Source organism: Pseudochaenichthys georgianus, chromosome 23 (genome assembly GCF_902827115.2).
Source record: "Pseudochaenichthys georgianus chromosome 23, fPseGeo1.2, whole genome shotgun sequence".
In the NCBI taxonomy this organism is placed as follows: Eukaryota; Metazoa; Chordata; class Actinopteri; order Perciformes; family Channichthyidae; genus Pseudochaenichthys; species Pseudochaenichthys georgianus.
This window is the reverse complement of record NC_047525.1, coordinates 3,379,462-3,398,229: the sequence shown is the minus strand read 5'-3', so window position 1 is coordinate 3,398,229 and position 18,768 is coordinate 3,379,462.

Here is an 18,768-nt window from a genome sequence, read left to right as displayed (position 1 = left end):
TGTACGGCGCCCGGGGAGCAGTGTAGGGAACGGTGCCTTGCTCAGGGACATCTCGGTAGCACTTGGTCTTTCCGGGACTTGAACCGGTGACCTTCCAGTTGCCAAGCCAAGTCCTTGTGGAAATATAGTGATTCCTGTACATTTGAGCAATATGAAGCCTCTTTACTCTTGCTGATGACCACAAAGATCCAACCTTGTGGCCCCAAGGAGACCCTCAGAGTGCCGTCTTTACGTTCTTGTATTATAGTTTTTCTATATCTAATCTTTTATTTTTCAGAATGTACACTTCTTCATCTGTTCTATCAATGTTGCAGCCTGAATGATTGATCTGTATTCTCCTGTCCTGGAAAAGCTAGTATTTCCTCACCTGGTAGCTGTGGTAGTCCATGGGTGTTTCTCAATCGCGAGGATGCTGGCTTGGTAGTCGCGTACTTCCAAGTCACTTCCTTCAGAAATGAAGCAAGTATACTTCCAAGCCACGGCTTCGGAAAACGAAGAAGAATGGAACAGGCTAACAAGTGTGCTACTCTCTCTAACGGTTTTAACATAAACTGTACCGAAAATAAATACCTCATGATGTCTATCTAATTATGAACTTGCTTTACTTTCACGGAACACATTTTTGGTGATAACAAATGTAACAAAGTAACATATTTACCAACACTACACATGTTCTACGCCACTACATACTTACATTTAAATGTGTGCTGCGTCAGTTCAGCCATTCTCCGCAAGGGTCTTTGAAATTGGTCCGTGCGCAAAGCATTGTGGGGATTTTAAGGACGCGAAGTCTACCCATGTGCAGCCTCGAAATTTCCCCCAAACCAAGGACGCGGCCTCGGTGGAATTCCAAGTATACTGGAGATTGGAACAGTCCTTCGGCGGCACTCGATGACGTAGCATCCTTGAAATATTGGCTTGGAAGCCAGTATCCTCGAGATTGAGAAACAGGCGCAAGCTGCAGCTCTCCCTCCATCATCTCCGGCTTGATAAATTCCTCCAGGTAGGTGCGACACAGACGGCGATCCTAATCATCTGTGATGTGACCCCTGTACATGATCTCACCGAACAAGTAGCGCAGGTCATCGTATGGCACCTGGGAATTAGATGGGATGCTGCTTTACTAGAAGGTGGTTTGTGGTGTTAAGCTGAGGGCACATGTGTTTAGATTTCCAATTAAGATTACAAATAGTGGTCATTGTTATACCTGGCACAGGAATAAAAACACGTGTACTTTAGGATTGGCCTCCAGGTAGTTGTAGAGGACGCTGATGGAAATGGTGAGGTCTCCAGTGTTAAAGGGGTATGATCTGTTCCAGCTCTGAGGACCAAACTTCCTCCTCTCTGCTACCACCGCATGGAAGTAGCACAGGGCAAACAGAATGCTCTTACATTTATTCTCTCGCACACACATTTCCAGTGTGTCCTAGAAAACAAAAAACAAATCGTGGAAAATTAAACAGTACACTCACACCTCCTTAACTAAACAGCTACATTAACTAAGCCGCTGCAGTGTGTTACAGGTCAAAGGTTTAGGCAGGCAGACATGTGATCTCTTGACAAGTCCTCAGCAGTGCAGGCACTAACAGATGAGATGACTAGATGGCAAAGAGATTAATTGTCACAACTTGTCAGGTGCTTCCTACCTTCAACCGTCTCATGGGCTCATTATTCCAGACAAGCAAATACAAATGCTGAATGTAATGGCCTTGTAATCTCTTGGGGAGAGACAGGTAAATAAGCATGACAATAACCCCTATGGAAATAAGCAGTGAAGACTGACTGGCACTCAAACACGCACACTCAAACTCATGCACAAACACACGCACGCCAGCACGCCTTCACGCCTTCACCACATTTATTCAAGTGTTCTCACAGTTAAAACGAAAATATTGTGGCAGCAGAGCTGTACTGAAAAGCTTATGAGCAAAGCAACTATAATTTCTCTGGCATAGCGTTCGCTTTAGCCAGGCGGGTGGGCTATTACAGAGAGTTAGCCTAACATTGATTAGCTTTCACTGAGTAAACATGCATGGAATATTCCCCATCATTACCTCAGTGGACCTTGTTGTTTGTCTGCATGACGCAGGGCTCACAAGAACTTTGCACTGATAGGCCAACCCAGTCTCACGGCATTTCGTGTTCACCAACACGATTTTTAATCTATTGATTCGTGTTCACCATCACGATTTGCCACTTTTTTTCGTGTTGCACAGCACGATTTTAAAAGCAATGTATTTCTACTACCTGCAGCACGTCTTTTTCTCCGGTCGGGTCTTGGGAGACCGGAAGCTGTGTGGTTCATAAAAACATGTTCTTACTCAGACTTTAGTTACACGTGACCTGAGTAAAATTCAGGTAAGGTGATTGTCAAGTGCCAACAATCAGGAGAGATATTTGATAGTTGGTGCTTGAGAAGACTAAACATGTATCTGCAATTGACATGAATGGAAACGAGTAATAAAGTATATTCATTACTCGTTATTCTCTACTAATAGTTAATTAAAGACTGTATATTATGGCTATTTTGCACATCCCTTTCAAAGGTTTATTGACATATCATATACACAACTACGGTGTAGTTATGCAATGAATGAAACACTTGGGTCACAGGTTCCTCAACAGTGCATTACAAGACATCTATCAATATGTGTGTACCTCCAACATATTCATATTCTGCACATTTCTTATTCTATCTACATACATAAGAGTATAATTCATATGTATAATATCAGTTAAAATAAGTGCTTCAACATAGTTAACATTGCAGGAAAGCAATATATTAGACGTTAAGTACTTTATCAGGCTTAATATTTATCTGTAGATACCCCCAACGTTTTTTTCTTATTTAAAAGAAGACCTTAATCTGTTATTTAATGTTTAAATAAAGGTTAATTCGTGTTTCTGTTTTGCACCTCCTCCTATTAATATCTTTGTACATCCTGCACTAAACTGTTTTATTGTAGAGATCACTTATAGTATCTTCTTGATTTTTTATATTCTATATTTCTATCACAGACCTTCTACTTTCCCCCTATGAAAGTATGTACTCTTCATATTTGTATTCAAATATTCAAATAATATTTGATGAAAAAAATATTAAGAGTACATTTATTGTTTTTATGTGTTATATTATAACACATAAAAACAATAATTCAATAACGTGCTTTAACCACTAGGCGGTGCACACAAGGTACACATAATAACTTTGTATTATTAGTGTAGGACACGTTTTATTCATGCTTTCACATAATTGTACAGCATATTGCTATTCTATTTCAGACTCGGTATTTACATTCTTACATTCAAAGAAAATCAGTAATGTCTTTAAAAACTACAGTCCTTTTATATCAGCTGTGCACCGTTATGGTGTAAATATAACCTATCTGTGAATTAGATCAAATGTAAAAGTCAGCCGAATTAGTGTTGATACTGCAAGGAGACGTATTGTGTGAAGAGAAATTGAAGATGTTGTTTAATTGTTGATATATTCATGATCCATGTCAAGTATTCAGTTTCGGCGGCATTTTCTCAGTTTTTCCAAAGGTCTTCTCATCAGCGCTCTATAAATAAAGAACTACGGCAGATCTGTAATTTACAATGCCGTTATGTGATGACTTTCAAAGAGAAAAGCAAGAACACTCGGAATTAAGTATTATTTTATTCTTTTAAAATGTTTTCCGGATTTCATATAATATAAACACCAAATCCCAACATGCATTGCGGCTAACACATCCAATAAGCGAGCTTAAAACCATAGCTGAGGATCTTGGGTAATCGCTCAAAATGCCTACGTCTGTTTCCGGTTATTTTTATTTTGAAATTCAGTTCCTGACGGACGCCAAAAAAGCCCGAGATTATGGAATCAAACCAATAAATAAAAGCAAGGATAATTGTGTGTTATTGGTGAGTAAATAACTGTGTTATTTTGAAAAGAATAACAAATTAGAAGGAAAAAAAGATTTAAAAAATACAGATTTCAGTATCCTGAGGCTCTGAGCCCCATTTATTTTCCTCACAGACGGCAACAAAAGTCCGAAATTATACGATTTCAAATAAAAGCAATAACTGTGGCTTGATATTGAGTAAGAACATGTTTTTATGAACCACACAGCTTCTGGTCTTCCTCGACCCGACCGGAGAAAAAGACGTGCTGCAGGCAGTAGAAATACATTGCTTTTAAAATCGTGCTGTGCAACACGAAAAAAGGGGCAAATCGTGTTGGTGAACACGAATCAATAGATTAAAAATCGTGTTGGTGAACACGAAACGCGGTGAGACTGGGTTGGATAGGCGGATAGACATCAGCAAACTAAAGACTGGGAGCCGAGTTCTAAGGACACGATGTGGGGGGAGATGTGTTGGTGGAGCAGCACTAAGGCAATGGGAGGTATTGGATAGAGAGCAGAAGTGAAAACAAAGAGGCTCCTGCATGTTGACTTGTTGTGATCTCTCCTCTGGTTACGTACAAATGTGTCCCTGCACTCTACAACCACACAAACGCTCCATGTTTCAGATGAAATACGTTTACATCTGTCCTCCATGGCCAGAGTAAAGATGACCCCCCTCATCTGTTGGCTCCTACATTTCGACAAATTGGCAACTTGATAAGAAATCTGGAGTGAGACTGGAATGTCTGGTTTCAACTGCCACTCAATCTGGAATTTCCTCTGGGGGATTTTTCTTGTTCATGGCTTCAGAGGAAGGTGGTCCCAACATACCTGATCCAGTTAAATATCCACTGAACTCCTTTAAAGATTACAACAGGAATTATGAACGTTACGTAACCAGTGGTACCATTTGATGGAACATTTGAAATGTAAAAGGCCCTTTCAGATTATTATATTAAAATTAGGGATGCTCTGATCGGTCACCGTTCGAGATCGGCCGATACTCACTCTCTACCGATCGATCGGTGCTCTCTAAAAATGCCGATCGCGAGAGCCGATCGCATGACGTAAAATACATGACACTTTTCTCTGTGTGCGGCAAAACAAGCCCGACAGGCTGTCAGGAGAGGGAGAGGGAGAGGGAGAGAGGGGGGAGAGAGAGAGGGAGAGGAAAAGAGAGCGCTTCCGCTCATTTCTCCAGTGTTATTATCCAAAGTGAATGTAAACTTGAATAATGTACATCATTTGAATGTAATAATTAAGTTGATTGTTGTTTGTGGAAGCTCCAGTGAATGAGCCCCATTAACTGAGTTTTAAACATTACTTTAAATGGAAGATTTAAAGTGATGTTTAAATCTTCCATTTAGGTCCCGCCCACTCGATCGGTATCGGCCGATACTGATTCCGGCGATCGGCCCCGAAATTGGCGATCGAAGCATCCCTAATTAAAATACATATTGCACATACCTAAGAATTACAAAGAATGACGAATTATCTCTTAAAGTTGTATCTGTCAGAGCCGTTTTGATTTTCTTGGCCCTGGAGTTCATTGGTGTTACATAGTTTTCTGGCTCTCCAAAATCGAGGTTCTTTCCGGGTCAACAACCGGGCTGAGTATGCTAAACTAGTGAGAGAATCTCTGGCAACTACAACAAAATGAACATATTTTACCGCGATTTAATTGTAATTGTAGGAGCCAAAACGTTGATTTATTATTTTGATTATTTAATCATTTAATGTATGTAATGGAGTATAATTGATTGGTGTCATTTGATCGGGATCCACAGCCACGGCTGGGCGGAGCGGCTGATTGGTGCTGCGATGGCCTCAGCTGGTTAAGAGAGTCCTGCTGATTATACTCTGGGTTCTATTTGGGTTGTGAAGCCACACGGTTTTTTGACCGCTGCACTGACTATTTGTTTATTTAAGTGACGAAAACTGTTTCAACATCATCTGGTAAGATACCTTCATTTGTGTTTAAAGAAGAGACCGAACGGTGAATAAATGGAAACGATAACATGGAAATAAATGTACCAAAAACAAACAATATATCTCTGAGTGATGTGTGAGCGCGTCGGCCAGGCGCTAAAACCAAAGAACATAAAAGAGCTTAAGAAAGGTGGAAAGATTGCTCTTTTAGTAATACACGTTTCAAAATGATGCCGAAGTAACAACATACTGATACCAGTTAGTAAGAACCATGGATTAATGCTTTGAGTCTGCAGACAGACGGCAGAGAAACACCTTTTAAAATGCGTGTTTTCTAAATGGAGATCGGCTAAGCCAACGTTGTATATGCTCCGACCGTCCACACTCACAACAACGGCCTACAGACATAAATTAACCAGCGACTGTATTTGCAATGACACAGACAGTCTGTGGTTTGTACTTGTTTAACTTTAGTCTAGTTTCTGAACAGATATGAGGACAGACCCGGCCGGCGGCAGACATACGTCAATGGGCGGGCATTTGATTTACCAGGGCGGGCCCACCCCGAACTTTAAATTTCCCGGGAAATCTCGAGATTTGTCAAGGGGGGGGGGTTAGGTTGCCACAAGGCTGTTGACGGTCTTATTATAGGCTACATCCATTGGTTGGTTTTGTGGCACATGTAACGCTGTGCCAACTTGGGCAAGCAGGCAGGCAAACTTGAGCGCACACAGGGTGGAAAGGTGGAGTAAGGTTGAGCGATGGAGAGAAAGGGAGAGAGAGAGAGATTGAGCGAGGCAGAGAACATGTGCAGCGGTCTGCTTGCGCACAGAGCAGGAGTTTGTGAGAGCCGGCTTGAGAGTCAATTTCTCTTCAAAATATAATTGATTGCCAGCCTCCCTTGTCCCTGGCTGGCTTGCTTGCTCGTTGGTAACGTAACTGATGTCTTCTAATGTGCCTGCATCTGGGGCTGAGTTGCCATATTCCTTTCAAGTGTATAAGTGTGAACCACTTCCTGATATCCATTGTTGCAGATAAATATAAATGATAATAGCCAAACTAACCTAGCAAGAGTAAACTGACAGGCTGCTGTGCCGCATCTCACTCAAAAACCCACACGACTCAACCCAGCGAAAAACCAGTCTCGCGCGCAGCCTTTCATTCAGAATTTCATAGCAAAATAAAAAAAATGCTATTAAACTAATCTTTCAACATAGTTTAAAATAAAAATAAATATTAGGACAAAGTCCTACAAATAATAACAATTAACATAATCAGTGGCGGCTCCAGAGTTTTGTTTTTGTTGGGTAATCTATGGTAGGGCTAACCCATACAGTGGTGGGGCTCAAGTCAGTATTTGCAATGTAATCACATACACGCTCCCCTTGACAGTGAAATGCCACGCGTGAGGTTTAGATTATTTCCCTGTCTCAATCCAAATTGAACTGTATGAAATAAAAAGGCACATTTGTCTTGTTGTAAATAAAAAGGGCGACCTGGAGCCAATCCTGCAATTTCCCCACAGGTGAAACATGCTGAAAACCCAACCCCTGCAGAGGGTCTGGGGGGATTCTCCCTCAGGAGATTTTTTGAAATACTAACATAAAATACACATTCTGGTACTCTCTTGAGAAGAAAAATAAATAAATCTATTACTACAGGATATATTTAAAAAAATGAATGCCATTTTAGTTTTTTGTTACTTTGTTCTGAAAGCTGAACCTGCTGCTCCTCACAGAGACAAGAGGAGAGGCTGTGTGAATCACTTTACATTGTGGATAGGGGTGGATAGCCCCCATTGTTCTGTGTGTCAAAATGAAAGACAGCCCACACACCTATCAATCATCAAACCGTGGGGTCTTATTTCATTATGTGTTGATTTCTATCAACACGTAATGTTGTAGATTTACTACAGCAAACAAAAGTATTCTCCGTCGGGACTTCCTGCAACAACACCACATCGTTATCGTGATTCTGATTGGCCAGAAGACATTATCAAAGATGTTCTATTGAGAAGATGATCACTACGTGACAAGTTTTCAAACCGTTTGTCTTCGGTATTTACTGCTGTCTGTGCAATTGGCGGACTTTATTTTGCTTACTTTAAAATCCTTTTTCATGGTGGCGCTAAGCCATTTCTTGGTATGGCTGTAGCCTACCCCAGTATACCCTGGCACCGCTAACTGAACATAATAATAAAACAATTAAAATGTTGTATTCAGCCCTGATTAAAACAGCGGGCCCAAATCCTGGATGGGACGCCGGGTCTGTATGAGGAGCTGTGAGCTCTGAGGGCTAACAGCTAACAGCTGATGTTGGTTTTGTGTTTCGCATTGAGATGACATCACGGCTCCGCCTACACTGCGTTACTATAGTTACTATCCCGGTTCCTAAACTGTAATGGAAACGCAGCATAAAGTGAGCCTGGCTTACCAAGGCCTAATTATACCGCACTAAGCCGTGTGAGGCCCTGCAGTGGAAATGCGCCATAACTTTTCTGCAAATTCATATCTCATCTCAGTGTGTCTTGGGCAGTGGAGCTGTCTTGTACTATCACGCAAGCTTGGATGAGCTCAATTTTCCAACTCAACTGCCCTGACACTTACAGGATATCCTGTGAATGATAAGGGGTGAGCTGAGCCGCCCACATCTCACCATGCAGCACTGCCCATTCCCTAAATCTAATTACAGCACTAATAACTGCAGTTATTAATTCATAAGCCTCTTTACTTTCTCACTCCCTTTGCTCTTCATATTTAATCTTCCCTATGATGGCTCAAGTAAGGGAGAGGAACCTCATTTTTGCGGAGAGTCGTATGACTCTCCCCAAAAATGAGGTTCCCAGATGCTAGAGAAGTTTCATGTCTGTGAGGAAAAAGTGTGGGAGGAGCCTGAAGCTGAGTTTGCTCTAGAGCAGGGGTCTCCAACCTTTCTTCATCTGAGAGCTACTTTGAAAAAATGAAAGTGGCCAAGAGCTACTTGAATCACATCGCTTACATTTATTCACATAGCCCTCATCGGTTGAATTAAGCTATACTTTTGTACACGTGTGAAATTGCAATACCTAAAGCTTAACACAAATCTTAACTTCACATCAAGGTCAACGGAAATGTCTCACATATCATTATGGCCCACATAGTAAGTACATCACTGAAAATTCACACATGTCCTTAATCACCACCTGACAAGCATTTCACTCTTTTTTACAGTTAGTGAGATGAATGGCCATGCATGGAGTCCATCATAGAGGTGTATGCTGGAGTGTACCCACTTAGGTTCACTCTAATAGTCATTTAAATGTTCATCAGTCAGTCTTGTTCTGTATTTAGATTTCATGACATTCATGTCAGAAAAAGCTGCTTCACAAAGGCATGTAGAGCCAAATAAAGCAGACGTGTTCAGCAGGCCCACCTTAACCTGCCATCAGGCCCTGGGGCTGATGGCAGGTTAAGGTGGGTTTTGTAGGCCCCCTATTTAAACAACAAATGAAAGTCATTTATAGCCTCGGCAGGCTCTGTGATCGCACTTCTCCACTCTGCTCTACGCGCGCCTGGTCCTCTCCTCCAGATGAGTATCGTATCAGGCCTCCCTCATGTATTTGTCCGGTTGCCGTTGGCTCCCCTCCACGTAGCAAGTCCTCGTCGTCCTCTCCATCTCCTCCAACAGATAATGTCCCTTCTGTCTGTTTTTCCTCTCCCGCTACTCCATCGCTATCAGAACCAGACGGCCTACTTGGCTCCGAGGCCCCGCGGCCGGCACCGCTGCCGCTCGGTACAGAACTCATCTGTCCTTCCTCCTGATCCTGGCCTACAGGTTTAAAATAACCTGTAAGCTTGTCTGGAAACTCCTTTTCCCTCAACAATTTCCTTTTCCGAGCACCACTCTCAAACGTTTTCTTCTCAAACTTTTTCTCCTAAACAACCTTCATCTGTCACTCAATCACTCGCAATTTGAATAAGTCACATGTGAAACATATTCTCATTCTGATTGGCTGTTAAGTGGTGCCCACTGACTGTTTCGGAGTCATCATGTTTGAGAAAAATCTCTGGAATCCATCGATCTGATTGATTAGCGGAGCAAATGATCAAAATACTACGGAGGGAAGATATTTTCGTTTGGATTACTGGTCTGGGGGAAGCTCACGAGTGTGTGTGTTTGTGTATTTTTGCGTTTGTGTGTATTGTGTTTGTTTCCCGGGGAAAACACTCACGAGAAACACCGGCTGTTGTTATGCCTGCTGTGACGTCAAGTTACTCCATTCTCCGCTTGTAATTATGCCGTTACAAGCTTCAAAGTTGTATTTATCATCTGAATTAGCTGAAACAATTTTAATATTCTGAAAGCCAAGACTTTGTTTATTTTAAACCAGAAGAAAACAAACTGTAACGGACCCTGCCGTGTTATCTATGATTACTAAACGCCTTACATTCATAATGTCAGCCGGAGTTAGGTGGAGTGAGTGGCGAGTGAGAGCTGTCATCTTCCCTTTACAAGCTTGAAAAATGTATTTATCGTGTGATTTTGGAAATAAAAGTTTCATATTCTGAAAGCCAAGACTTTGTTTATTTAAATGTTTTTTAAAAACATCCGAAATAAAAAACTTTTTTTTAACAACTTTTTTATTGGCTCATGATAGGCCCCTGATCTCCGTAGGCCCCTGGGCTTCAGCCCAGGTCAGCCCGTGCATTAAGGCGGCCCTGGTGTTCAGTGCTGCTTGGTGAATGTTCTTATAGTTTTCTGGGTCTACAAGGATCCAGCAATGTTGTGAGTTTTGCTGAGACTAAGCTGAACATGATTTTGGAGATTTATAACCTCCATCTCCACAGGATTGACACTGAACAGTTCAGCCATCTTCTTCTTCATCTTGACATGGAATTATAAACCATAATAAATCAACTGTATGGTCTAGCCTCCCTATATCTGTGTGTGAAATTGTTCCATCCTCAAAAACAAAAAACGAATACTTCTGCAGTCTAGCTGCAGCTTCTAGTAACGGTCTTCGGTTAAAAAAAGGATACTGAATGTCCTGAATGTGGCATCACACACATGACTTGAGTCTGAACCATAGACTGTAAAGGTCTGAACCCAACAGACAACAGGAGTATTTACAACAGCATTATAAAAACAAAAACAGTGCATGTGGGTGCACACTGACATTCTGTCTTACTGTTACATTAATACCATGAATGTATGAGACTAAGTTAGCTTCATCATATCTCAATCAGTGATTAGGTGAATAATACAATTTCTATCGAGTCACTATCAGCCACTATTTTCAGGGAGGGGGCGGTGTTTGGAGGAACAGAGGAGACGGTGATCGCGGAAGCTTTCCTCCTGCCTTCACAAACTGTACACAAGTATTTATCAACTGAAAATAGCAAGAGGATATTCATACTCTGCAATCCAGGACTTTATTAAATCCACCAAAAACCTGACATGACGATAACGAGTGTTTTAACAAAACACAAATCCCTCCCTGTGTGTCTCTGAGCAGCAGCGACACGGCCTGATTCAGAGCGGGTCATTCTGCTGTTGGTTCTGGACTGGAGTTGGTGGAGAAAGCAGACTGCTCCGTGTGTGGTGTCGCTGTGCCGCTCTCACGTCTGTTCCTTGATCTCTGCGTCACCGACCAATTTGATATGTGTGACAGAAACAATTCTAAAATAAAAAAACTTTATTATCCAGCCGCGGTCGAAAAATCAAGAAGCAGCCTTAGTACGCTATAATCGATAATCGAGCGGCGAGCTACTGAAAAGCTGCCCGCGAGCTACCGGTCTAAAATTAAAAAATTAAAAGTCTAAATTCAAGCGCTTTTACATCAACCATTCCTCTTGGCATGTAAATCGTTTGGCAATAAAGAGAGCCAACAGAGAATTCAGAGACTGTTTCCAAACTGTAATGAAACCATTCATCCTCTGGCTGTGAGGGGGACAACAGAGGGGAGGGTTCGAGAATGCGAGGGAGAGAAACCAGCGGGTTGACAAAGACAAACAAGACAGAGGAGCAGCTGTTTATTTTATGGCTTTTTAATTAAGTTCCAGGTGCAACATTTGTGTTCCCTCAACGCCTCATGATAGGGGCCTTCCAGCCCTCTGATGACTGAGCTGACACTACATCAAAAATAGTCTCATATGTACATAGTAATATAAAAGTTGAATCTAAAACCCATTAGAAGACACCACTGGCAAGGTATTTGATGCATTACTATCACACACAACCTGAGGGAAAGAAAGCACCATGGCACGTCAAACTGTATTTTATGCACACACATGCTGGCTCCTAAAGAGCAGATAGAAACACATGCGGATCACACACACAGCATTTCTCTTCCACACACATTCATCCAGCAGCAGCACTGAGGAGCACTGCACAGCTGGGCCCCAGCACTATGCGGTGAGAGGCAGACTGATGCACACGCAGCCACCAGCACTGAGGGACTGTTGGAGGCTGTGAAGGCTTTTATTTTCCCTTGTCCGCTAACTCTCCGCTATACGTTCAAATTATATTTCATTCTAGCCATGGGAAATGTATTCTGATGTTGGCTGTCTGTTTTCTATGAATGGTAAAGTGGTTGAAGTAGAAAACACAATGAAATACAGAAATGTGCTGCACAAAAAAAACGGATCTATACGACTGAAATTAACTTTCCTCAAGCCTTTTGCTCATTTCAATGATATGAGGGAATGAAATAAGAAAGCAAAATTAGAGGGGGAGAGTTTGAGGGGGGGTTGTGACTGTGGGTGCACTCAGATGAAAGAGGTTCAGATAATGAGGATCATTGTAAGAGACATCCCATCACAAAAAGCATACATTTATGTCACAGGATTTTGACAACTTCCCTTTCTGAGTGTTGCCTGCCAGGTCTCTCTTATAGCAAATTGGTAATTCAAGTTCTTAAAGGGGAAAGGAAACACCAATTACAGTTATAATATTCCGGTAGTTTATTCATTTTACAATGGATATTGATCGTAATATTTATTGTATATGATATTACTCGCCAAAAGAAAATTAATTATCCGCCGGCCGGGTGGGGAATTCCGGGACCAGGCCGCCGCCATTAGGGGAGTCCCAAATGGTGACGTCACTGGCTGTGTTTTCGCTCCACCTGAAGTCAACACAACGTAGCAGATATGGCAGCGATGGAGGAATTTTGCAATGAGATCGACGTTTTGAACGATGAATTTGACTATTCGTCGGGAGATGACATTGATGTGGAAGCATCTACAGTTACCAGGCATCCCATGGCCTATGCTTATGAACCGATTCGGTCGAATAGAGTGGCATACGATCCGGAATAAAAAAATAAAAAAAACACAATGCTAACAGTGAGCCTCTGAATTAGCCCCGAGCGAAAATGCTAACCTATTACTGCACCGAAAATCACTCCTAGCTCCCTTATTACTTATCCTAGCCGCACATCCAACACATCGTTTATGATCGCAAGGAGACACAGAATCTAACGGTGCCCACCTCAACACTGAAAGATACAAACTCGCGAGGTTATCCACAAAAACGTACATCAAAACAAGTGGCGCTAGGTACTAACATACGCCAGGCTAACGGCTTACCTTCCTCATTGTCTGGTCTAAACTGGTCTTGAATGGCATTACAACGATAAAAACGATGATGTAGTTAATCCATAGGTTAATATCCAATGGGGCTGTGTCCCCTTTGAAATGTTCTGATAATCTATAAGCAATACAACTGCAATTCCGTTATCTGCTGTCCGCTCTGTGCTCCGTGCGCTCTGGGTCCTGCAATACCATCCATCAATAGCAATACTAGCCTTTTTAGGGCTGTTTTCGACAGATGAGCGTGTGTATGCCAGTTTAATTAGTTGAGCTATAGAACACCCCCAATTCTCTATTGTACGTCATAATAGCTACCATTTAGTTTGGACGCGATTGCGTTAATTAATAAGGTCACACTGTGTCAGTAAATACATGTGTGAGCTAGTAATCTGGTAGTGCTGCAATATTTACCTCTCTCTCGGCAGCTGAAGCAACTCGTTTGGTGGCTCGAACTTCACGTTTGTTGACACTGTCATTGTCTTGCGCGGCCGACGTGCTGGGACGGTCGGTGTTCCCGACTGCATACGTTGAGAAATCGAATATTGTGGGAACAGATCCTGGCTTCAAATCCAATGTTTTGTATTGAACCAGGCATCCAGACTGGACTTTGAGCAGCTTCTCATCCTTTAGTGGCAGCCTATGGAAATGTACTTCTTCCTTCTTTGTATAAAATCCATTTGTGCAGCCTGGGGCAATACAATAAACTCCTGACGACGACCGTTTTCTTGTAATGTAAACTACTGGTGCATTGCACGCCATGTTGTTTGTTATTGAGCTTTGGCCCAGGAAGCCGTACCCAATCAGTGACGTCACTGGGAAAGTCCCGGAGCAATGGAAGCGCCCATGGTCATTAGGCACATATTTCAAAAAGTAAATTCGCGTATCTCGATCGTTTATATTGGAAATAGACTAGATAAATACATTTCCTAATGGTAATATTGTCGCATGGAAAGCAGTTTGAAAAGTGTTTCCATTTCCCTTTAAATGTTAAATCAAACTTAACAAAGGTGTACACCAATGAAAATGTACACCCTATACGTTACATGATCAGATTTTATTCAAGGATAACTCAACACATATTCATATATTGCCAGGTGCAGGAGCTAATGATTACACAATCTCACGTGGCCTCAACAGAGATGCAGTCCACTGCAGTCCCAAGGCGGCCCACGTTAGGACCTTTAACTCCAATCTGCAGATTGATTGTCTCTACGTCCCCCTCCCCCAACTCACTGCTTTAAAGTTTCTGCATCACCGTCTCCAAAGCCCATCTGAGCAGCTGCTGTTCTGCAGACAACCTGATCTCACCAGAATGCGTGACTCCATCACGACTCCTTAACACCACATTGCGTGATGGACTCACGAATTTTGTTACCCCCTAAACGCACCAGGAGCGCCTGCGCAGCGCGGCGCAGCGCCGCGCTCCAAACGCACCAGGAGCGTCTGCGCTGCGACCTCCTCCTGCGACCTAACACACCAGGCGCGTTTCAAAACGTTGCGGAAGCGGAGCGTCGTGTGTGCAGCCTCGCAGTTGTTGTTGATTTTGGAATATTTCCTGGACATTTGTACTTCTACAAGTAGTAGGCTACGTAGTTAAATGGTTTATGTTTGTGTCCGTTTAAATCAGGTTTATTGTTGTTATTTCCTATTTTGTTGTGTTGTAGACTACAGACACAGTTAATAATAATTGTAATATTCCAGTTATAAACGACATGAATCAAAGATGTGTTGCTGTATTTTAGTGGTAAAAAAATATGCATTTATCATCATAATTATTGTATATATATATAATTGACAGTGCCTGTAAACCGGAGGAGAACGCTGGCATGTATTCTCCTACTTGAAAGACGGCGGTGGGGGGGAGGAGAAGGAGCCGGTTTTGGGTGCATCCCCTCAGCCAGCAAAGCAGACAACAAGGTGATTTTCATCACTTCCTGCCTGCGCCGCGCTGCGCCGCGTCAAAAATAGGATTCATCCTATATTTTAGAAATTCCTTGCGGCGAGGAGCTTCTGGGACGCTTCGAGCCGCAGCGCAGCGCGGCGTGTCTGGTGGAATAGCACCCATTGACTAGAGTGGCCGCGATCTTTGCGAACGCCCGCGCGGCCGTAACGCAGACGCTCCTGGTGCGTTTAGGGGGTTACATTTGCGTGTCGGCACCACGCAAACAACCCCAATGTAAAGTGAATGAGGCTCTTTTGTCGTGGTGCACACACGCATTTCTACCACGTCCTGCAGTGAGCTTTTATTATATAAAACGTTTTTTAAATCTACTTTTTAAATCTACTTTATAGCTTGTAGTAACTCACGGGAGGCTTCTTTTATTTTATTTGTATTCATAATAATTTATATTTTTCGTCAGAATGTATTATGGTGCATTAGTTACGAATTTTTGTTCTCAAAAAACAGTGCATTGTGTGTAATACAACTGTGATTTTTATTAAATTAGTTAGTTTTTAAGGAAGGCCAGAGCTTCAGCTGTGTCAAATAGATTGTTCCCTTTAGTTAACGTTTTTTAAAAGAACATTATATTCTAAGTCCGTCTCCCATTGGCCAATGAGCTAAGTCCCGCCTCCCATTCTTTGATGTCAGATTGGCGTGATTCTTTTGTTGTATTGATTAAGATAGTTAAGGTATTTGACCCCTGACCCTGAGAGTGGAGTAATTAGACTGCAATTAGATTAGCCCCAGGCACCCCCTTTGTTGTATAGGTATTTTGATGTATTGATTAAGATAGTTAAGGTATTTGACCCCTGACCCTGAGAGTGGAGTAATTAGACTGCAATTAGATTAGCCCCAGGCACCCCCTTTGTTGTATAGGTCTTTTGATGTATTGATTAAGATAGTTAAGGTATTTGACCTTTGCCCCCGAGAGTGGAGTAATTAGACTGCAATTAGATTAGCCCCAGGCACCCCCTTTGTTGTATAGATCTTTTGATGTATTGATTAAGATAGTTAAGGTATTTGACCCTTGCCCGAGAGTGGAGTAATTCGATTACCCCCAGGCAGTCCCTTTGTTGTATAGGTCTTTTGATGTATTGAATAAGATAGTCTCTTTGACCCCTGCCCCTCAGAGCCCTTTGTTGTCTAATCTAATTAGCCTTTGATGTTTGCCCTTTGATGTGATGTGTAATTTCACATTGATGAAAGCCTCTGGTGTTAATCTCTGTATAAATGAGCCTCCTAAGGCTATGACCGGTGTATAGAGATATGCTCAAAACTAAATTTAAAAAAGACAGACAATTCAGCTTACCAAGTCAACCGTCTGAAGCGCCAGTCAAGAAACGAATGCAGCATCGGGGGTTCAGAGTACAGCCTCTTTCGGGTCATGTGTGTTGGAGGAGGGGCTCTGTAAGGAAGGTTGAAGGAAGGAGCAGGATTTCTCCCCCGGGTTTGACTGCAAAAGACTCTGACTTTTCTCCAATGGGCTCCGCCTACCACTCAACACAACAAGCCCCACCTTTCCTCACCATATCATTTACAAATGAGAACCCTTCAAGGACATTTTAGAGAGCAGCAACCATGGATCTGAGAAAAACCAAGTCTCTCCCCGTGATCTGCAGCCTGGAGCAAACGCCTGGAGGACCTCGATCCTCACCTACAATTTGGACATCAGATCTGGACAGCGCTATGGCTGGCATTGATATGCTCAAAACTAAAATTAAAAAAGACAGACAATTCAGCTTACCAAGTCAACCGTCTGAAGCGCCAGTGAAGAAACGAATGCAGCATCGGGGGTTCAGAGTACAGCCTCTTTCTGGTCATGTGTGTTGGAGGAGGGGCTCTGTAAGGAAGGTGTACTTTCAAATGATAGCTCACTCGAGATGGTTTCTCCAAAATGAAAAAAAAGTGTATCTTACAGTTCCTTTAGTTGTAGGATTGTGAACTAATGTATAATTACTTTTATTAACTATAGGTTTGCATCCATTAAAGTGTATCTTACAGTTCCTTTGTGAGTGAATTACACACAAATCTACAGAGTGTCACTAAAAAAGTTTTACGCAGTGACTGACATTCTGTATGGGAGTTCACACCCGAGCTGCTGTAGGGGGTTGAGTATGTTTTGGCTCTCGGGGGATGGTGGGTTAAGAGACAGATTCTTAACTAAATCTTTACACATAAATCTGCCGAATGTCTGTAAAAAAAAGTCTTTAAATAAAAAAACGTGCCTTTTTAGAGTCAGAAGCCTAACGAAATCTCATCAAACAGAGTACGTTATGTTAGTGGTCCTCTTTTATACACAAAAGTGTATATTTGCTGTATGGTGTACTATTAGATTTTGTTGTACCCATAAAGAATGTGTGTTTCTGCCCCATTTCACTCCATACGGCTCCAGGCTGATCAGAACAAAAGTGTCCAAAGCAGACGCAGAGTCTCCCCACTATGGGGGGGCGAGAAAAGACACATAGCTAACTACCTTGATAAGGAATCATTGATAGGGGTTTTTTTGGAGGCATGACCTGACATTGTATCTGAGGGGTTTATAAGACAAGCTGATGTCTGCAGTTAGTGATAAACAGACGATGAGTTATCCTGGCGTTCCTGCTATACGCTTTATTGATCTGGACCTCATCACAAACCAATGTAGTGAGTACTTTTTTATAATATCATGTATATTATGGGGATGGTATATTATTAGATACTTTAAATGTTATGTTTTTTCTATTTGCAGTAGAGATTCTATGTGCTGAAAATCCTAATGTCATAGGATTATTGAAATACTAGGTGAGTTTCTGTTTTTATTTTATTTTACTTCTTTAACATGTTTTACTAAAAAAAGTATAAAATAATGTGGTGTAGATTCTAATCAAATCTTTTTTGTGTGTCTCAGCTCAGGACACTCTGAGTCAAATAGGGCCTCTGGTATTAGAAAGGATCTGCTGTGTACTTGGAGCCTACTTTGATTCATACCCTGCAGAGAGTGAGTATATTTAAACTAGTTGTATTTTATTTTTATGAAATCAAATATATGTTATGTGTAAAGTACCCTCTAATAACGTTGTTTATCTTTTGGTTGAAAAGGTGGTGAAATCGCCAGCACAGATATTCAACCAGGATCTCAAGGCCTCTCCTATGAATCCGCCAGCAATCTACTTTTTGAGATAACTGCAGACCCCCTGAGGACACCTGTCAGACATACCCTCCCCCGTGACTCAGATAACCAGGCAGACTGGCATATTTTCAATGCTATCCATCAGAACCAGCAACACGAGCAGCAGCGGCAGCAGCATATATCTGAAACCGTCCTACTACAGATCCCACCAGAATTGCAGGCTGACTTTGACGTGTACAGTGTATTTCTGGACAATTACGAGTTGCAGTCCGTCCCAGACATACTCCTAACGAGTCAGACAGACTCACCCCGTAATCAAGCAGTGGA